Source organism: Falco punctatus (genome assembly GCF_963210335.1).
Source record: "Falco punctatus genome assembly, chromosome: 6".
NCBI lineage: Eukaryota > Metazoa > Chordata > Aves > Falconiformes > Falconidae > Falco > Falco punctatus.
In genome coordinates, this window is record NC_137585.1 from 33,761,750 (window position 1) to 33,784,418 (window position 22,669).

A 22,669-nucleotide genomic window follows, 5' to 3' on the forward strand; every position below is an offset into this window, starting at 1 on the left:
TCTGATGTGGGTCTCCTGCTGGTTAGTTCTCATTGCTATTTTTAGGCTAAGACACTTTATGCCTTCAACTTGCCCCTTTTTCTTTTTTTTCTCCCCACCATCAAATGGCCATGAACTCTCTCACAGTCGGCAGAAATTTGTATCCTTCAGCAGTAATAGATCCATCAAGAATAGGCTGAGGTAACTGAATGCAGAAATGCATATTTGAGATGCTGTTCATTTTAATAAACTACACTGCATGAATGGAATAGATATCGAATTTAACACATACTGGCATGAAATAATTCTTACTAAGTGGTGTCTGGAGTCAGTTTTCAATCTCATTTCTTCTTTGTAGATTTTGTTATAAATAGATTTTATAAAGATCAGCAAATTAATTTTTTTAGCATGTAGCAAGTTTTCCCTGTGATGAAGAGGACAAGTCCAGTTAAGCATCCACCTGTACACTTCAGGGACTGTTGGCCCCATTAAGCTGAAACTCATCTGAATGCACCTCATCAGAGAAAAAATTGAATTTTTCAGAGGTCCAGCAGGCTTTTGGAAAGCTGAGGCTTGTGTCAAGGTTAATTAGGAGATAACTTTGGAACGGCACCAAGGTAGCTGGCCCGACAAGCAAGACAGAGCCATCAGGCTGGCCCTCACCCAGCCCTGCTGAGGCTCTGTGAGACTGGATGCAGCCACGAAGCTGGGGGGGGGGACGGGGGACGGGGGGGGGAGCTCCTTCACATGGGGTGAGCTGGTGAGAGGGATGGTTTTGCTAAGGTGAAAGGCAGCTTTCCATAGCAACCCCTCTCAGTGCTTCCTACTGCACCCTTCAAACGGGGCTCCAGCAAGAGGGCAAGAGCTCCATACTGACATGGTTTCTTTCTCCAGACCTTATTACCATTATTATTCTTCAAGCTATGAAGTGTACAATTACAAAGCCAAGAGGAACATCATGATTGCGTAGCCTGCCTGCAACAGGTAGTGGGAACAGAGGTGGTGCTCATCCTCATCACCCGCCTTCAAAGAGGACAGCCTGTGCGCAGATGAACATGTTTGGTGGATATTTTCTATTAAAACAAATAGAAAGAGGACAATATAATATGTTGTAGTCGTTAAAAAAAGATGCTGATTTCCCAAAGGCTTTATTACAGGACTTCAGCCCGAAGTAGCTTGCACCTTGTGCCACATGACCATCATATGTCATCTATCATTTCACCTCCTTGCTCGAGGAGATCTGTCTAAGAAAACCCCTCTTTCTGGCTGCTGGTTTCACAAAGAAATCTGAGCCAGCCTCTTCCTCTGTGATAACCTGCTGAATCCAGCACAGCCTCTTAGCAGCTAGAGATGCTGTCATCTAGTGGGTGGTTGGTCTCAGTCCAGTTCCTTGCTGGGGGGAAAAAACAAGCATGGCTCACCACAGAGCTGCCCAGCTCTTGGGAAAGCTCCCAAAATGGGACACCATGGGGAGCACCCCATCATCCCTTGAAGATGTACCTCTAGGTCCAGGCCACTGCAGGGATGCATTGTCCCACACACCTCCCTGGAGAGGGTCAAGCACACTCCAGCTCTGCCCACCAGCAGGTATCTCCACTCTGGGCTGGACTCAGATACCTGACTCTTCCTATGAAGAATATGGACACATAGGGCTTATCCATAGCTCATGGGACTTGGAGCACACTTAACCTTTCAGTCAAGGCATACCCTTGACAGGTCTGAGCAGACTGGAGTGGAAAAAGGACTATCCACTGCTCCAAATTCTTGCAGTTCCAAACCAGCCACATAGCTATGGTAAGTAGCAGAGACCAAGCTACAGGGATGTTATCAAGTAACTGCTGTACAGACTGTTTATTGTCCACTTGATGCCAGTCCTTGTCAGCATCAATACCCCAATTTCTTTTGCTACAAAGGTTAAGTGAGTCCCATTACTCTAGTAAGGTAATATCAATAATGCCACTAATTATAGCAATTGCATTATGGATCATTAGTTAGTGATTATGACTTTGTCAAGTGCTTGGCAATTTTATGCAAGAATCACTCACAATGTGTCATGGAAAAGAAGTATCTTCTTGGCATTACTCGTTTCCAGTCTGTATAAATGATCTTAAAAGTTCAGGTGAAGACTGCCAGAAGCTACCTAGGAAAAGAAATGTCTGCTTAGTATTTGCAGTTCCACAACACAAAACAGCAAGAGGGTGATGGTACGAGAGCGGTGGAGAGCTCCTACCATACGCAAATGAAAATTCATTGTTTTGAGACCTGAAGACTTTAAGAAAGCAGGATCCCATACAAACAAAATGGCCCCGGTTTATGTGAGGTATTGACACGTTTTTCTAATAAGAGGCATTATTACCCTTACAGCCTCCCCAGAGAGTCTTGGCATGTCTTATTTTATTTGAATAAATAATTAATTTAGTTTAATTAAGATCATCCAACAGCCTGGAGACAGGTTTTACTAACTCAAGATTCATGGGAGGGGTGTAAGTATGTAGATTGTAACCAGAGAGACTGATTTTTTCTTTAAATTAAATTGCAGGTGGTTGAAAGCTCTCTCTGTTCTTTATATTTTCTTCTGCCTGTAGCTCTGCTGTCAAGTGCAATGGTGACTAAAGACACTATGTTCCAGAAGACAAGAGGTGGGAACCCTCTCTGTGACCCCTTCTTTGGTCACAAACAAGTGAGCTCCAACTGTCTAGATTGCATTGAGGAAATTTTTGCTGATTTAACAGCTTTTCCGGGATTTTTCCCAAGACCTTCTCCACCTGATCACAACCCACATTTTCAATCCCTTGCTTAGGCAAGTACTAAAATCATTCCAATCCAACTTTCATAAAAAATAAAAGGAAAACTGAATTTAAAGCCAGAGAAGACACCCTTAAGATCCACTAATCTCACTCATGCACATGATAGACCATAAATCTCACCCTCCACTTCTTGCACCAATATGCAATAGGATTAAAATCCCTCTTCTAGAAAAGGTCCTTGTCTGGAAGATGATAAGCCTCTTCAGCTCATCATCCCATTAACAATTTCAAGGACTTTTTAGCATTTTAAAGGATCTTTTGAAGGTCTGAAAACCTTATGAAGTTAGAGCAAACAGCTGGAAGCTAGATTTATTCACAGACAACCCCCGGGGTGCTGGAATATCCCTGGGACATGCAGGCATCTTGTCTACACCAGTCTTGACTTGTGCTCTTCGTTGTCCTTCTGGACCTGCTGTAGGAGTCAAACTGGCAAAATAACCAAGGTGAAAGTCCAACACACAAGACTGCTATAACCTATCATTACTCATGAAATTTGCAGAAAAGGGGAGAAATCTTTCTCAACAGTTCCAGCCTTAACAGTGAAATTCATGGTTAAATATTTGCCAAGCTGCATGTCTGGCCAAGTGGTTCAAAAAGTAAGTAAAATCCAGGGACCTCAAAGAGCAGGAGATGGTAAATCTGAGATGAACATGGCTGTAGAAAAGTGGTACCCAGAAAACGCAACATCCCAGACCAATTTCTGCCACTTTTTGTCAAAACAAATCTGAACAGACATCAGCACTCTGTTGGCCATAAAGCTGTAATACAAGCAATGATGTATTTAAACTGCTTCTGTAAGGGTTAGAGCAAGCCAAAGAGTAGGTGGGAAATCCAGCTCCTCATACGTGTTGAATATACCAAAATGAAAACTGAGAAGACAAGGGCTTGACCTCACTTACCACTGCAAAACCCCTCAGAATTAGGAAGATGGCTCAGGCAAAGCTGAAAGCCGTATTCAGTCCATAATCATGTGAGATACTCAACAAAGATGTTTAGCAAGATTTTAAATTACTTACTGGAGGAAACCTTAAGCACGAGACAATATACACAAGCATATTAAACAGGACAGCATCATGGTTTTTCCTATTCCCTTTCTAATGTACAAGCAAGAAACCAAAGAGGAAAACAAATCCTTAAACTATTGTATGCTGGTGTTCCTGTCCACATCATAGGAACACCAGCTGGAAAAAGACAGATAATTCACCTTCATTTTCATTTGACAAGATCAGATGAACTGTGATGGTGTGCAGCTTTGGGTCACAAGAGTAAAATCTGCACTGTTTGTTCTCCGTGGTCAGCACTGATTTACCTTCACTTGATCTGAGAGGTTATTTAATCAGTAATTCCAGCTTCCTGCAACTCAGAAGCAATAAATGGATTCTCTTGTGCATTTGAGACATTTTTACTAAGCACATTGATGGGGAGACAACTGTTGATTATACTCCAAAGGCATCTGAAATAATAATTATGATAACAAAATGTCACAAGAAAAGCATACCTTCTAATGGCTTTCTAGCACACCTGCTACTTGTTTCTCTTTTATCTCCCTGACGTGGTCATGAATATCCACCTTCCTCCTCTTCCTTCCTAGGGGTCCAAGAAGAGAGGTGGTAGGGTGGGGAAAAGGGAGTGAGATGCAAGCAGTGAGACTGTTTGTGACACCCCTGGTGACTGGGGTAACTGGCCTTTGTCATACATTAGTACACGTTGAGCAGCTTCATGGCAATGGGAAGCACTGTTGTACAAAAGCATTGGCAGTCCACTCCTTTTTCCCTATGGGACCATTTGGCCTGTCCTGAAGATCCTGCATCCAGTACATTGCTTGGTTGTGCTTTAAGTGGGCCAAGAAGCCCCGTCCAGATTTGAAGTCACTGTTTTCCTCTGCCTTCACAGGTACAGCAGGGATCACAGACTAGTCCTGTGTGCCAATGTGCCTGAGTTTGTGACAGGTGGCTGGAGACCACTGTTAGCCTGCCAGCTGCTTTGTAGTTCATGCAACCTGATTTCTGCCAGTCCCACTGCCAGGGGACCACAGGAGGGCTCATCTACATGGTCCATGAAAGTACACCAAGGAGACATCAGCATCAACAATTCCCATCCAAGCAATAGGAACATGGCTTAGCAGTAGACATGGTAGTGTCAAGTTAACTGTCAGACTTGATGATCTTAACGGTCTTTCCCAACTTAAATGATTCTATGGTTCTATAATACAGCCCAAGCACAAGAAGCAGCCCACATGCAGGCGAGCACAGACCCTTGCTAGCCAGGTTGCACCACTTCCACGACCTAACCCCCCTGGAGAAACCTTGTGCTACATGGATGTAGGGAGTTCAAACAAATGCTGGCTCTGAGAGAAGAGACTCTCTTTCCCTCCACTGCACACTGTATGCACACCCCATTACCACCATTAGGCACAAGACAACAGGGTCTGTGCACTGCCCAAGTATAGGATCCCCTTCCACCTACTCCCTCTAGTCCAAAAATTATGCCTTTCACCAGGAAAGTCAAAATGTGCCTCATGTAGCTGACACAGGGATGCAAAAATTCACAGAGTTGCCACACTGGGACTATGCACCACTAAGGGAGGTGCAGCCGACTGATTCCTGCTTCCTCAGTGCGTGCATCCATTTGTGAGCAAAGAATCCCTTGCTCATGCTGTGCTAGGACTAGTTCCTTGGCTGAACAAAACACTGCAGACTGCAGAGCTGTCATTTTGGCACTGCTCACCAGCACTAAATTCAATTTTGAAAAGGAGAAAACAAAAGGGAAGAACATATCTGTTGGTTCTTGGCATTAATCAGTGAAAATGACTTCACTTCAGTGGCACCAAATGAATGTAAAGGTAATTGAAATGCAATGTCCAGCAGGCTGACCACCTTAAACTCAATAGTAGCATTGTCTCTGTGCCAATTTAAGAATTATTTGGATTTTTCTCAGGGGGCGTTCATGTGTATAATTACATTTGCATACAGTACCCCCATAATATGCCAAGCCAACAGCCCTAAAGACTGCAGTCCTCTGTTTTTAAACAAAACAGATTAAATCCAGGGAACAGATGCTGCCGTCTCAGGGAGTCCTATCCTGTCCATCAGAGATGCAGCTACTCTAGGTTGTTGTACAGTTACTGACCAGCACTGGTACAGGTGCTAGAGTAGTTTGAGCAAAGACATTTAGCCCCATGTCTCTATTTTACCACCTCTGGCCTTTAATCAGGAGCAACCAGCCTGTGGTTCTTGAGCCAAGACTCACAAGCAATTCAAATGCAGCTCAAATGTGGAATCTATCCCACGACAGAGGCATGCCAGCGCAGGAGCTGCAGGTAATTGATAGCCCCAGCTGTGATGGAAAGTGGATTAAGCAACCATAGCCCCATTCTCATGTCTGAGTTAGACAGATCCCCTCCCACCATTAAGAAATAGAACTCCTGGCCAGGCTTTGTCAGTTCGTGCCTGTAAACCTCTCCCAACATTTCTGTCAGGCTTGGCTCTAGGAAATATATGTTGTTTGCTGACTCTTGGCCAGAGAAACATTTTGACATGATTTTGTAGGGTCAGGAAAACTGGACACTTCTGTACCATATACACTATTAAGTGGTCAAAAGTATTTCTAGAGAAGAAAGCCCCTTGGAGGAAAGAGAACTGCCCAGTCACCAGTTCTGCCTAGTTCTTGACCACAGTCCAAATTGCTCATACATGAGATGCACGTGTTTCTTTCCGTGACCTCCATGCCCACACAGAGGTTCATGGATTGCAGGGGGTTTTGCTGTGGCTGTCTTCATGTAGCCCAGGCTATGATGAGCAGTGGTGCTGATCTCACCCAGGTCACTGGTTCCTCTCCTTCACTCACATTTGGATGCAGCCTTTGGGGATTTGAACCAGCACAGCTCACTGGTTCACACAAAGTCAGCCTTTACCAAGTCATCTCTTCTCAGAACAGAGCAGGGTGTAGCATGAATGCTGTGTGTAAAATCAGGAAACAAGCACCCAAAGGCTGACCAGCGTAATTACCAACGCAACAGTCTTGTTTCATAAAAACTTACCAATGAGTGCAACTGGCACTTGGTCACCTCTAGTCTCCTCTGAATCTGAGCCATGAGAGTGTTTTGGTTTTAATTCTTAATTCCTCAAACACAACCTATCTTGCAGTCAGTCTGCTTTTGAGATTTCTTGCATGGCAGAATGAGAAAATTGGCTTGTTAAAACGTCCACATGGGGAAGGCTAACTGCACTGAGCATCTCCTGTATCTGTAATTCAGGCACAGAACAGAGGGTGCAACCACAGAGCACAGCAGAGCGTGCTGATTATTCTGTCAGGAACAACTTAAGCTGGCAAATTTTAAGTTCTTACTTCTGATCATGAAATGCCTGCAGACACATGCAGATTTTAGCACCTGCACTCATTATTCAGAATTATTTGATGAGCGTTTTGTGCAAACATGTTTAACTGCACGTAGATCATCCACAAATCATTTGGTGTGACCTTCATTCAAGAGTTCAACACGCACAGACTGCCAAGGGACCTGTCAACCACACTGCTCTTTTCAGCCTTGATTTCATCAGGCTGAAAAAGGGGAATCATTCCCAGAAAGAAGGATCAGAGGAGAAGACAAGCGTAAAAGATCACAGGACATTTTGCTTTTCCATAAGATAAAGTATACCTCAGACTGTGAAGGCAGGGTTCAAATTTAGAAATATTTTCATCCCTTCCTGACTAAAGGATCAAGAAAGGCATAAGCCTGATCAATGGGCTGTTTGGAAAACTTCACCTCCCATTTTCCCTCATGGTCTCAAAAAGTAATCACGCTTGCATACATAAGAGTGATATCTTTGCAGTCAAATCTCTCTCTCCCCTTGCCTTTCACATCTCCTGATTGCTTTAGCACTGGGGGTCTGGCTAGAGCTATTCAGTGGCCTGCGGTGCCACGCAGTCCCCATTGTAACACAGCTCCCACCGATGCACCCACTCTCCTCCTCTCTATTTGCCCATTCTAATTTTGCTCTCTTTCTCCTGGATCCAGAAAAGAAGGAAAGAGGAAAGAACCACCTGTGACAAACACCAGTGATACTGCTTGAGAAAAGGTACTGCTACACCACAGTGATGGGTGAGAAGAACCTACAGAAAATCAAATTTGACTGACAGCATCAGTACTGGATCTCTCACCTGGGGTATTGGCGTTAAAGCACTAAAGGTCCCACCTCTAACACAATAATATTTCACATACCTGCCAAGCACACTGATTTGAATGTATTCATCTCCCACTTCCTGTCACCACCTATCACGGTTCATCACAGTCACTGTTGCATTATTGATAATCCTTCTGTGTGTATGCGTATGTTTATAGCCCAGATGGAAAAGAGCTCCACCTGATCAACAGCAATCTCAGTGGAAGGCACCATCTGGGGATTTGGGAAAAATTCACAAGTCTGCCCTGCTCTGTCAGTTTGAGGAACAGTCCACTGCTAGTTAAAGCATCCTCTCCAGCTGGCCATGCACAATACAGGTGAAGGATGCAATGACAAGGAAGAGAATAAGGGTTTACGCATTTAAATAGCACTTACCATGAAGCTATCCTGATAAGGTCAGTATGTCAATCATGTGCAGTTGAAGGGGGATTTTACCACAAAACTCTGCAGGAAAGCAGACTGATAACAGCTTTGCCCAACCAAAGTGGTCACTGGGAGGACATCATGCAATATTTTAGTGAGCTGACAGCACTGTCAATACGATGACATTATCCCACGATTTCTGACTGGTGACATGGGAAAACTTATGTCTGGTGGCAGAATAGAGCAGTAAAGAACCTCAGCTATTAGTCATGGCTGCTGTTGGATAAAAAAGACTAGCCAGAAGACCACTGACATGAAAAAGTAATGTTAGCGACACTGGCATGTAATCCCTGCTTCAAAAAATACTGGGAAAGAGCATTACAAGCCTTGTGTTCCCCTTAAACTGGAAATGGCTGATGACTCTCCAGGACACAGGGATATGATTACAGATGTTTCCAGTGAAGACTCCAGAACTAATAAATGTCTTTAACCCGTGTTTTGCCAGAGGACAAGCTCTCTTTCAAACAACCATACATGCTCCATCACCATCTTCCTTTGAAGACAGAATTGCAAACAAAACTGAATCCCAGCCCTCAAAAGTGAAAGCCCAGACCACGTTTTACTCTTGCATGAGGTATCTATGGCACATTAGAAGGCTGTAATTTTATCATTATGGCTCAGCTGTCAAAATGGCGGGTTCTTCATCCTTGGCAGAATTGCCCTGGGACTCACATCACAGCAGATTTGCAGCTTTACCTGTCCCCTGTTCACTATTTTCCCAAGCAGATAGAGTTTCACGGCCAATGAATGATAAAACCGTCTCCTTCCAAAGAACAAAACCTGATGGTTGCTACCTTCCTTAAGAAAAGACAAGGCCATGATAAATGTGAGAGCTGGATCTGTGCTTCAGCTCTGAACCCAGATCCCAGCTACTCTGGAGAGAATTCAAGAGCCATGTGCTAGGCTTGGTGTGTATTTATTTTTTTGACATCTTGCCAGTCTGACAATAATGTTTGATTCTCACAAGTGCTTCACAAACCAGCATGTACCTAATTAACATCCATCCTGTCCATGCCTTGCAACATCTCCCACCCTGTGCCCACCCTTCCACCCTGACTGACTCCTTGGGTGCAGAAACGCTGCTTCACTGCCTCTGCAGCCACCTTCTGTTCTGTCAGCACACTGCTGCACGAGGTTGACAGTGCTGGAACTGAGTTGTTGCAACACCCTGCCCCTGTTGCACCCAAGGAAAGGCAAGAGAAAAGTCACCAGATAAATAATAGTTCCCAGGATAACTGTGGACTCTGACAAATAAGCTTGTCCTAGTGGAGCTGTACCAGGTTAAAGAAGGGCTGTCCCTTGCCATGCTCCTCACCCCTCTGCTGGAGCTGACAACCCTGAGGCACAGGGTGCACTGATTCATGGCTTAGGGCTGCCATGAAGGTGAGTTTTTTGTTAAGATCCCATTCCAGGGATAAGAGAAGCTCAGCTGAGGTTCATGTACCCTTCAAATGCCTCTATAATCAGGCAGAAAGCCCCCACAAAGGAGTCGTGCACAAGGATGGGCATGTTTAAACTCCAGCTGCCTGCCATGCTCTGACAAGGAGATGTTCATCCTGTCTCAAAGAAGGATTTCTAAGGTTTTTCCCCAAAGCATGTGATTCAATACCTGCACTTTTTGCCTTGCCTCAGGTAGCCATATATGTTGTAAAGGGCTGTGAAATTAGTCCAGCCTCTTTAAAATCTGGCCACAGCCTTTGCCTCCATGACCTCGGGGAAAGGGACTATAAATTCCATGGATAAACCACATGCAGCATTTTTAAAAGAAAAAAGGTTTCTTTTTTTCAGCTCTAGAGCTGCTGCCCTTTAATTTCGGTGAGTGACCCCTTGTTCCTACATTGCAGGACAGAGGTGCTTTTTTTAAAAAAAAAAGGAAAGAAAGGAAGGAGCAATCAATTTCACTTTCCATCTTTAATCATTGTGAATGTCTCAGACAAGTCTCCCTGTAACTAGTCATCATTTCTGGCTAAAGAGTCCCTGTGATCTCTCATCATCTATAAATTCAATGACACTTCTATCTTCATTGACCTTCTCTGGACCTTTCAATATCTCCTACATCTTTCTTCACCTGACAATCAATTTCTGACCCACCATCAGCTCGATCCTTCCTCCTCTGGAAGGGAGTCTGCTGCATTATTCAGCCAGTCCCTGACTATTGCTTCCTTTCTGCTTATTTAAAAGTAGATACTGCAGTCCCTGTTTTCAGAGCAAAGTCCTTGATTTTAGGCAGGTTGTCAGCATGAGAACAAGTTGATAAAATCACTATATAAACCCCAGAAGAAAGCTTCCAAGTGAGTTATCCCTCCATTCCTACTGCTAACATATATGCAGAGCTGGAACCTGATGGTGCTGTTGACAAGCCTGGAAAGAACAACAGGAGCAGTTTTCATTGCTATGGCATCAGCTTGCTTTGGAAGCTGCTCATAGTTTATCTCTTTTGAGCTTATTTGCCCTTAAAGGAAGCTGTAGGTTTGGGGTCAGGCACAACATGGGTCATGGAAGACACGGTACCTGTTGCTAGCGGAGATTGTGAGTGAATTGCTCTGTGTATCCTCATGCCTCATTGTCCCTCTATAAAATAGTCAATGATAATGTTGACCTGCTTTGAAAAAGCATTGATGGCTGCTAATGAAGAGCTCTAGGAAAGAGCTGGCTGTTATCTCACTGCCTTTCCCTTAGCTTTGGATGAAGGGGCATACAGAAGAGCCACATCTCCAGAACATTACATCTCACCATCCTCATAGGATGTGAAAGCAAGGACATGTTCTCCGCGCAGCCCTACCTGCTGCTGTCTTACAGCATGTAGCCCAGAGCATTGCCCAAGCCACTGGTCTGTCTGAGAAGAACACATGAACCTGTATAAGCCCAGCCTTCTCCCTCTTCTCCCCGGGCTTCATTCAGCAACAAAACATTTCATGTTGAAGACACCGAAAGTGTCAGCACTGGCTGTGGAGACAGCACCTGCTCAAACAAATGGACGTCATTTTTTGCAGGCTGTCTGCAAACTTGCTCAGTGCTGCAACACTAGACTTGCTCTTTCTTTTGAATTTGCTGCAGAGCCCTGGCAGCAAGGCACTTTTTTTTTCCCATGAAACCTGAGATGCTGAAAAGCAGCTAGAGGCTTCTGTCAATCCTTCCCTTTCATCTCCTTGCTGAGACTTCATGCTTTCCACAATGCTGCTGCACTAACACTCAAAATACCCCAGCTTAACTAGTTTCTGCTGCCAGCCCTCCACAGGACAGGTTTCTGATAGTGCAGGTTTCTGATAGGGGTGGGATGAGAAGAAAAAGTTTCTTTGCTATGCCTGACACTTGGAAAAGTGTCTTGAAAGTGGTGATTTATCAGGTGTTGTCCTAGCAAAGGCCAGGAAAAGTGACCTCCTGGGAATTCAGTGGCATATCCTTTTCGTGCTGTGAACCACTGACCTTGAGTAGAAAACAATCTGCTACTGAGCAACATTATGATGGAGTACATGCAATGTGGGCACCTCTGCTGATATTTGCCTGTCTTTGTTTTACTATTTATATCTGTAATCATCCTGGAGAGAGAAATTAATTACAGCCTGTCTCCCTATCCAGAGATTCTGTTCATATTACAGACCCCTGAAAGCGCAACTCAAGCAGTTTCTGATTATCAGTGAAAGCCTCAAACTAGAATACAAGCTTCTTAATTAATGTCTCCCTCTCTCCCTCTTTTGAAGTGGTGATTTTATGATATTTATGAAATAAAAGAAGAGGATGAAGAAGAAGGCAGCAGTGAGAGATCAAGAGCAGAAAACAATTTCTGCCATTTAAAAGATAATTGCAGGGGAGCAGCTGGAGGTAGATGCTGGCAGATTTCAGGCATCATGTGTGGCATTTCTCTTTCTCTAGAACAATGACAGAAGACAGACAATAAAAACTGAGCATCCCATTTGCATGGTCCTTCACTTTCCCAAGGCCCTCTGAGTGTTTTAGTCCACCCTTCACTTGCTGAAATATCAGACATTTTGATCCACATTTCCTAAGGAAATGGGATTCACACAACCATGCTCTTTGTGCAGAGGTGTTAATGCATGTGTCTGTCCATTCAAATGTCTTCCTTTCCTTCCCTCGCTCCCTTGAGCTCACTGTAAAATTTTAGCTGAATTCCACTATCATGACAGCATAAATGAAAGGTTTTCATAAAAAAAGAAGGAGGTCCAGGTAGAGGACAGAGTACCTGTGTCCCAAATGCAGAAAGCCTGCAGGCTGAACTCACAGCTTTTTAGACTAAAGACAGCCCACACAGACGAGAAGCGTTATTAATGCCCCAACAACAGGAGAAGTTTAAATTGGACTGACAACCAACCATGAGACAAAAATGTATTGAAACCAGGTCTCATTAGTTCCACTTGTCATCAGCTATTCACTTCTTTCCTCCTGTATCTCTTACAGACTCCCAGCAGGTTTTCACCTGCTGTGTCACCATCAGCAGTGTCCTCTCTGGCCACTGACTCCCCTCCCTCTTTTCCATCCTTAGCAGGAAATGGGGATGAGGAAGGAGAGAATTGTTACTTCTGCCCCCACTGTCACCCACCTGCCTGTCTGGCTGCTTGAGCACAGCAGAGCCTCTGCGTCCCCTGTTTCTCTAGTAAAGAGATAAAAGGAGGAAACAATCCTTTGCTCTCATCTTCCTCTAAACTGCTAAGCTGCTCTTAATGGAGAGGATAATTATTTTCTTTGTTACTACTGCCTCACAGATGACTTCCCTCTTACTAAGTTACGACTAATCTGCTAACCCACCACCACTCCCAAGGACAGTGATGGAGATCATCAAGGGGCATTTATGGACTGCACAGCCAGCATGGGGGCAGGGGAGCATCTCCACCAAAACTCAGCACACACAGCTGGGGATGCTGCCAAAGGCAGCAGTCCTGGAACCTCACCTGACCATCAAGGTTGTGGATGTGAGGCAACACAGCAAGTGCAGGGAATCCCTGTGTCAGAGCAGTGCCAACAGCCAGGGGAAACTGCTTAAGGCTGCTGTGGTGGGTAAGTACGTTAGTTTAAGCTGTATCACCATGTCTTGCTGGAGGGTTCACCACTTGACTGCTTGCTTTGGAGGGGAAGCATGTGATGGAGCACCTCCTAAGGGGTTCCTGTACAAAGCCCCTGCTCAGGACTCAGATAAGCAGCTTGTATCTGAAGGCAGTGTTTACTTCTGAGTTAATTCCTCTCCCTCAGAGGTTAGGGAGGGGGTCGAGCAGTTCATTCTCAGAAGCAAGCAAGGATGATTCTCTCCCCATGGCAATATATGTGGGAACCCTGAAGGAGGTTGGGTGCTTCCTATCATGTACCTGTCTGATCTTTTTAAGTCAGCAAGAGCTACACAGCTACAGCTGAGGGAAAATGCATCCTCCAGCTTTGGAAGGGAGGGTGGAGCTCACTGTGAATTAAAGCAGAAAGTGTAATTGTTTCTGTTAAGATAGTGTAGATAGGAGCCCACGTGAGATCATGACCTCACTGCAAGGTGGATTAGGAAGAAAACAAAGAAGCATGTTGGAAAAAATGCTTGGGAAAAGCAAAGACTGCTCACTATCAGCTTTTCCTAGCAGACTGTCTACAGAGTAGCTCAAGAGACCCACAGGCACGTCAGAAGAAATCAGATGCATCAATATTATTATAAGCCATCTCCTTAGTTGGTGGGAAACTCGTTGCATCTGCACGTGTTACCTTGCTTTCCCATGGAAACAAGGTTAACAAAAAAGGCTAGTAAAGCCATCAAGTTCCATTTCCTCTGCCTTCACATGAGCGGCTTCTGAACAGGCTGATCATGATACCAGACAGGCTGGACAAAGAGGGTCAGAGGCTATTTTGTCCCTAGAAGTCAGTGAACAAAAGCTGTCTGAGTAGTGGAGAGAGACTCTTGAATAGCACAGCTGAAAAACAGCTTTCAAGAGTGAGGTCAGCTCCCACAGAGATGACAGGATTCATAAGGAAGAGACACCTGAGGACACCCCAACCATAAGACCTTCAGGTGGAACCTACCACCCCCACAAAGCACAAACCCCAAGGACACCGTGCTGTGCTGGTGCTCACACCTCCTCATGCCTTTCCTCCTGCCCAGCCCTTTCTGACCCCTGCCTCCTGGAGACCCTCTTTTGAGCACAGGGCCAAACTCTCAGCGTATGTCCATCCATGCCACACTGCTGAACCAAGAGGAAAAACTGCATAAAAGAAAGAGAAAGAAAGGAGGAGAGAAAGGGTAGGAGGCAGCTACTCAGGAGAACTAGATGAGACCCAGAAGGCCCAGTCGGCAGCTACTGAAAAGGAATGAGCACTGCATCACACCACAGTGAAACTGTACTCAGCTTTTCTCACAGACTTCTCTGACAGATGTGTTCAGTGCCCCATGTGTCACTTCATTTGGCTCCTCTCTCATCTGTTAGCATGGGATTTTGATCCATGCAAGCACAAGCAAATGCATACCCTTTTGTGTCTGATGGTGTTCTTTACCTAGCCCTGGGAGTCTAAGGCTGGGCAGACCTCTGAGAACAGGCATCAAAAGAAGGAGGCCATACTACAGCTTCTTAGCTGACCAAATGATCTGCGAGCTGACTTACCTTGAAACACAGCTTACAGCACTGCAGCCACTTCATGACTAACTGTCTTAACCTAAATGACACCAGGCAGGGAAGGTAAAGACGGCTTCTATAAGAAGCAAATACTGTGCTCCAGCAGCAGTTACTGGGTGAGACAACAAGGGCTGCCCAAGCATAGTGCAAAACATAAAGGGATGAAATCATTCATGTGTCACTTACACTCTTTGAGTTGACATGGAAGAACAAGCCACCTTTCTTCTCTGATCCCACTCTGAGCTGGCAACTAGAAAGAAGAAAGCATCTTCTTCTAAGCAGTGTGATCTGACAAGGACTAGAGCAATGCAATAAACATGGAGCCACACAGTGAGCTTTTTAAAGCCTGCTTTTCAGAGCAGAACAGCACTTGAAGGCAAACCTCATGATGTTCCACAGACCTGACAATCCAGCTATTTGAATGCAATGTGTGATGTTGTCTATAACCTGCAGTGTGGCTGACTAGTGCAGTATGTGTCACGTTTCAATGCATTACATTGCACTGCTAACTGACTCTTAATTTCTCACTGATGGGTGGTCAAATGAAGTAAAATCCAGCTTTATACCTGACTACTATCAAAAATGCTGTCATGAGCTATTCTATATATTAAGTAAGTTAGGTTGAAGTGGACACAAAATCAGCCCCATGATCAAAGCTTTTAGAGTTCAAAATTTTATTTAACCATGTTTCCTAGCAAGCCCTTGCTTTCACATCAATAATAATCTGTTATACTGAGGCCCTCAAGGAACAGCAATTAGGCTTGAAATCATAGACAATGATTTTTTTCGTTTTGGTATATACCGTACACTGAAATGTCTTCAACTTGCCATGCATGTTGCTCCTTTGCATTTCCACACTCACTACTCCCATCTAGTTCCCTGTTCCCACAGACAGCCTGGTGTCCTCTTTCATAAGGCACAGTGGCTTAAACCTGTCATCTCTTACCACGCACAATGAGATTTCCCTTCCTTCCTGTTGCACATGCCAGTGTTCTCTGCTTGACTGTATGAATTTGGAAAGACTGTCACAGGTGCCGAGGTACGCAGAACCTCAGCAAATCTGTCTGTGCTCCCTTACCCCATTAGGGCCTTTTAAATGATGTGCAAGATGGCAGATCCTCAAAGTTATTAATCCTCTGACACCTACTGAAATAGATGGTCTTTAAGCAGCTAAAAAACAATAAAGACCAGAAACACTATCCTTTTGCATGCTTATATAGCCTTTTGTGGGCTTACTTATGTTGTGGGCTACCAGACTGCCCTAGACTCTCACCCGTTATAAATCAATGCCCTGCTGGTTTGCACAGCTGAAGACCCGAGGCAATGAATCAACGGCTTGTTTTTCTTAATCTAAACTCTCAGTTAGAATGAGGAGCCTACACCGACCCCTACCAGAGTCCTTTGTAAAGCTTTGAAATATTAAATCAAAAATCCTTCTAAATCCCATGTTTCCCTTGTCTCTTCCCTTACAGTAGAGCAGGAGCATAACACAGCATAGTGCTGCAGCAGGAAGAGTTTGTAGCTAGCAGCTGGATAAGCCTCCAATAGCAGCAAATTAAAGGGTTCAAGGCCTGAAGCAAAGAGAATTAGTTTGGCTTTTGAACATGGTCCAGATCTGGTTTCTCAACAACAATTTTTACTAAGCTCACATCTGAAGCAGCACAGGCATGGACAAAGTACTTCAACCACTGGTTTGACCCCGAGACACTGACACAGGCAAAGCTGGGGATGCATGTCAGAGACACCAGCCTTCGAGCTTACCCTCAGGACTGGCTTGTCCCACCATCCGCATTGTAAGCCTTCAGATGGGACTCACATGGGTGCTCTGTGTATGCCAGGTGAGTTACCATGCCATAGGGGAAACATGCAGAGGCTGTTTGTGGGGCCAAGGGTGCTGCCAGTCCTCCCCCAAGCTGCTCCTGCACAGCATCATAGACCTCAGCAGTTTCCACTGCCATGAGAGGTGTGAGGACGTGGTGCCAGCCTGTAGCTGCTCAGGGGAAAGAGCATTGGAGGCCTTCAAGTGATGGGAGGCATGGGCAAAGCTGGCTGAGAAACATGTGCTGTCACAGGAGTCCTCACAGTTCTGAAGCAATGATCTGCATGAGGGCAATCTCACCTGTTAGCCCTGGAAACACTGGGGATGCCACTGAGCCAGGGGGATCAGTGTGGTGCAAAATGCAATAGAGGCTTCGTTCTGCTCATGGCATTGTTATGAGATGTGAGATTCTTATGGATCAGCACTCTCTGGAGCTAGACAGCTGGCAGACAAGTATTGTGCAAACTTCTCATGCCTCTCTCCACCCAGAGTCACTATCAAATACGCCAGACCTTGATGTTTCTGCATTACACTTCTCCTTCTGTGGCTTAGTCCATGCAGCTCAGTTCTCAGCTACCTTAACCTCTGTTTTATGCAAACCTGGTGGTATATGCACAGCAGCGACAGTACTCATCATTTAGCTCTGCTCCCAGCTATTTTAATCCTGAGCAGAGGCTGACACAAACTATTGCCAGTCCTTTCCTCCCTTTCCTTTCCTCTGCAGAAACAGCTTATGTTGCTACAGGAAAACATTCTACCTCAGTCTGAAGATCAACTCCTTGTCATAAAGGGAATAACTGTGGTCACAAGGCAGCTCCCAAGGCCCTGGTTCAGCAGTCCATCTCTGATTAGCAAAACATTTAAGCACATGTTTACCTGTAGCTAATGATTATATCCCTTAGACTTTCCAGAATCGTGCTTTTCTGCCTCTGGCTTTATGGAACCCTAGAGGCTCATGAACTGCTTCTTAGGGGGCTTGAAAAGTACTTAAGAAGAGCAAGCTTCTCACCAAGAGGCTTGTTTGCTATGGAGAAAGTCCAGATTCCTGTTCAGGGAACAAAGAGAGTGAGGACCACTGCCTGAGAGCAGAACACCTCTGACTGCACCAGGCCATGGGCTTTAACGAGCTGGTATGTAATCTCACCCAAAGGGCTGAGATCCCAACATCTCTAGGTATGTTTTCATGGTATCTTGCAAACTGCAAACAAAACAGTTTGTTCTGGAGTCAGTCTAACAGGATGCAATCCGCTCCAGACCCAACACGGAGCAGTAGTGGTGAGCACAGAGCTGAGTCCAAGCTGAGACACCATGCTGAGGGACCAGGCTGAGGAGACACCAGGCTGAGTCTCCAGTTTGAGGCTTGTGTCAGCTGGTCTGGAGCAAAAGCAGAACATACCAATGTCTGCCTGCCAAATATCTTACAGACTCCTCCATAGACTGAAAGCTGTGGAAAGCTTGGTGTTTCTTATCTTCTCTGCCATCTGGACAGAAATTACATGAGCTGCACATTTTTGCTGGGACAAAGCTGTATCAGATCCTTTTTTTACAATGCTGATCATGAAAAGGCACCTGATTTCAGCCCTGAGGGCACTGTGGCCACTCCTGCTCTCGTTTCCCCCCTCCCATGCAATCACAGCAAAATAAAGAAGGCTGCAAGGGGTGAGCTAGCCTGGGCCCCTCCTATCTTACTACGTAAATGTGCCATGTCTGCCCTTTATCGATGCATCTACAAACGTGCATATGAAAGTAAGTAATTCATGCTGAGATTTACTAAAAATATGTCTAACTCACCTTGTGTCTTAACTGGCCATTCAAATTACTTTCAGGAATCTATTATGTGCATTATCATTTTTATTTTCAACACAAACGGGATTTTTTTTCCCCAGCCAGTCAAGTTGCTGTCTACTTTTATAGAATAAATTGCTATAAATTAAGTTAGCAGCAGTATAAACAGAGGTAATAGATCCCTGTCTCTGTGGTGGCAGCTGACAGCATTATGGAAATGTAGACTGTCTATTTCTGAGTTTATTCTAATGCTGATGAGTTTGCACTGATGTTCATCACTCTCATTTCTCATTTTATCACCTCTAATGCAGTGATTTCCCACCCCTCCCCCCTCCCCACAAGATTCTCCTTCCTGAGGTTTCATTTAGTCAAGTAAATCCTAAAGGCTATTTTAAAAATCAGCTATAGGAAAATGCTTAGAATTGGCATAGTGGGTAACACTTAGCCTTTTGTTTGAGTCACAAAACTTTGTTTCAAAATAATAAAAGTTGCTGCAATTGAATGCATTCAGTCCAATAAAAGTATAATCCATTCTCCCCTTGAAATATGCTCATGATAACAGACAGCATGTATTTTTGCTTTAAGTCCATTTCAAACTTCCAACCCCTGCTGGAGGGTTGCATGGAGAAAATTAAGTAGGAGGGAAGATGAGGAAGCGAGTTTGCAGCCCTAAATTGTGAGGGTTTGGGTGTGCAAATACGTAAAATTATCTCCTTTTCTTTTCTACTAATACCTTTCCACAACTCTGGAAAGAAGGCTTTAACAATGAGTGGAACAGCACTAATTTGGGGAATTTCTTCCACCACCAAATCGTAACAGGGGCACTTCTGGGAGTAAGAAGGAAGCCCTTAATCTTGTGAAAATATCCAGAAGCACCAACCCCCAGTATCAATAAACACCCACACACACACATTCAGTGATTTCACAGGTTACATAGGAGGTGACCTTGGAAGAGTCTCTCTCCAGGAATGCATTTGATGAACCTGAGTTTAGAAGCCTCCATCTGTCTTTTGCTGAGCACAGCAGTATTTTTTTGATTTTGTGAGAGTATGGTAAAGGTCATTTTGAAACCTATGATAAGAGCCATTTCCTTTCCAGTAGGTTTGAACACAGTTGCTTTGATCCATCTCCAGACCCAAAACTTCATTGAAAGGAGCTCTTCCAGGAGGAATAAAAGTGTGCGTTGATTCAGTTTTTTGTTGGGGTTTGTTTTGTGTTTTTTTTTTTCTAAAAGAAACAAGCCAGAAGAATCACAATAACCTTTCCCTTTTTCCCCTGCCCCAGAGATCGGCCTGTCATTGAAGCAGGCAGGAAAGGAGCTACTGGACCTACAGAGACCAGATCATGACCACCAGAGGAAACTTTCTCCTCGTTTTAGCACTGACATCTGAATGATTCCTGCAGACTGCTCAAGTTCAGTGAGGTTTCTTGGGAAAGCAGGCAAAAAAACACTGATACCGCCAGCCAGGCTGCTTTCCTGTCTGTTCACCCATCCGTCAGGCTGCTACGGAGCCTCCATGTCTAACAGTTGTAGCTGGGAAACTGCCTGGGAATTATTCCTTTTTATAGGAAATTGCAGAATTGGGAAACTTGAGGATTGTTCCAGACCAAAATTATTCTGAATTTTGTAACCCTTCAGGGTATTTCTCTCCTCTTAGCATTTTACTTCTAGCATTTTATTGAAAAAACCCAACCACAAGGGTGGAACAACAGCAAGTAATGTCGTTAACATGATTCTTATTAAGCCAGTTTCATCCCTGAGCCATGGAGTCAACCTCTGCTGGTTCCAGAGACAATCTCTGCTTTTAGCCAAAGCTGTTGATGATCCTGCATAAACTTGGCAGTATATAACATACAGTAAGAACACAGCCATTAGCATGTATATATATTGGTGTCTGTAAGCTACAGATTGGGGCAACTCTTGAGAAAAACAAGGAGTATGGAGAAAAAAACAGAGATTCATCCCTTAAAACCCAGCCTTCATGGAGTCACCGAATGGAGAACATAAATCTCTTGATGAGGAAGAGGCAAGTACTTTCTTAGTAGGTATAGCTGCCCTTGCATACCCTGCAAAGCTGGGAACTGTGGCTACAAGGAGCACCCCAGAGCATGCAGCTGCGATGAGCTCAGGGCAAGAGGAGACCAGAAATGACTCTGCTGCCATCTGGTGATTTTTGTAGACATTTGAGTTTAAGGAAAGATGCTGTAAATCTTGGCAAGTAGCAGTAGCTTAGAAGCACAGGATAATGCATACATAAACTGTGAATTTAGCTGTGGTAAAGAGAGGAGTATGGTGAAAAATTTAGTGCTATGGATGCCTTCAGAACATAATGTTGTGTAGATCCACGTTCAGCCCAAAAGATATTGCTGTGACATTATTGCTGGCAACGACTGGAGCAGGAACATTTAAGAAATGCTGCAGTTGACATTTATGTGATCATTTGTCTCCCAGAAGCATTTCTTGACAAGTTCTCAGAATCCAAATTTGACTTCTGTTCCAGAACATGGCAGGTCTCTGCTTTCCAGAACGGCAGTGTTTAAATAAAAATATATTTGCAAATACAGTAATTACACTAGAGTTAACACAGAAATTTCCACCCTTGTTTAGAGCTGTGCTCCTGGACTCCAAGAAACATGAAAGCAGGGGCTTCCTCTGCCTCCTTTTGTCATATGGAAGAAAGCTCCCTTTTACCAGTCTTCTTCCTCTCAATTAAATTGTCCTTTCTTCTTGTTTTGTAAAAAACAGTGGTTAGTCGTCATGTCTTCTCCAGCATTGTACCTTATATGGTGTACATTTCCCATCCCTTCTTCATCTCTTCACTAATGTTTCAATCTTTATATGGGAGTATTTCCATGCATAGACTCATCCTGGCAGGCTGACTCAACTGCCCTCTCCTCCTCCTTTGAAGGTGACATAAAATGAATGGAAAACTCCTGCTGAAGGCATAGCATCAATTTGTATAATAGCCCTGCAATATCCCACATCCCATACTTGGTGCATTTTGCTTCTCTTTAACCACTAATTTTGACCATCCACAGACCTATTCATTTGCTGAATGTGCTGAAAATATGCAAACACACTTAACAGAAAAGGAAGAATGTCTGTTGCTTTTCTCCTTGTTTGATCTTAGACACTGTCCTCATCCTCCCACCTATGAGAACTTATAATTTACTAGTCCTATTTCCACGACAAATGTATCTAAAGAGTCCTAAATTTCAGCTCAGTAAATAGGATTGCTAAATCCAAATATAGAATGATCCAAATAAATATATAGATGTTTTAGCCCAGCCTCACTCATTTTACTAGAACACTGCTGTGGGGGTGTTTTGAGCCATGCTAATTTGCAAATTTCTTGGTAATAATCATCTTTTCTTCAGGTTCCTTCAACTGGAAACTAATGCAATTCATGGAGGAAAATGTGAAGAAAACAGCAACAACTGAAATAGACTCAGTGGGGAAGGTTCTCAGATTTGCTTTTTATTTGGTCATTTATTTTTTCAGGAAAAGCGAGCAGCTCAACTAAATAAAGAAGAAAACGCTTTGCTTATGAAATCTAGCAGACAATACAATGGTCTCTCAAGTGATGTGGTAAAAGCTTTCATTACCTGAGACATTTAACCGTGAATTGAATTTAGGACCATAAAACATCCTATTCTTTCTGTGCTCCGAGTGCAGCACCAATACTTAATAGCCTTACCAGGCTAGTACTATTAAAAAGAGAAATGAGTTATGACTGGCATGTACACTGATACAATCTCTCTACTTCTCTCTATGTAAGTACACTAAGTGTTGTATCCTTCATAGAAATGAACAACAGATTTTTTTTTCTTGTTTGGGACTCCCCCAGTCTGAGACCTTAACTACAAAATATCAAATCATCCCCTGGGTTTCTCACCAAAACAAATGTGGGGCGCACAGCCCTGTGTGCCTTATTTGGGACCAGCACTTCTGAGAGAACAATGTGTCCTCTCTTACATAGTGTACCACTGACCAGTACACAGCCCAGGCACATGGAGAGGATCTGAGGAGCACTGGGAGGCTTGTCAAAACTGCTCTTCAGACTGCCACAGCTTCAG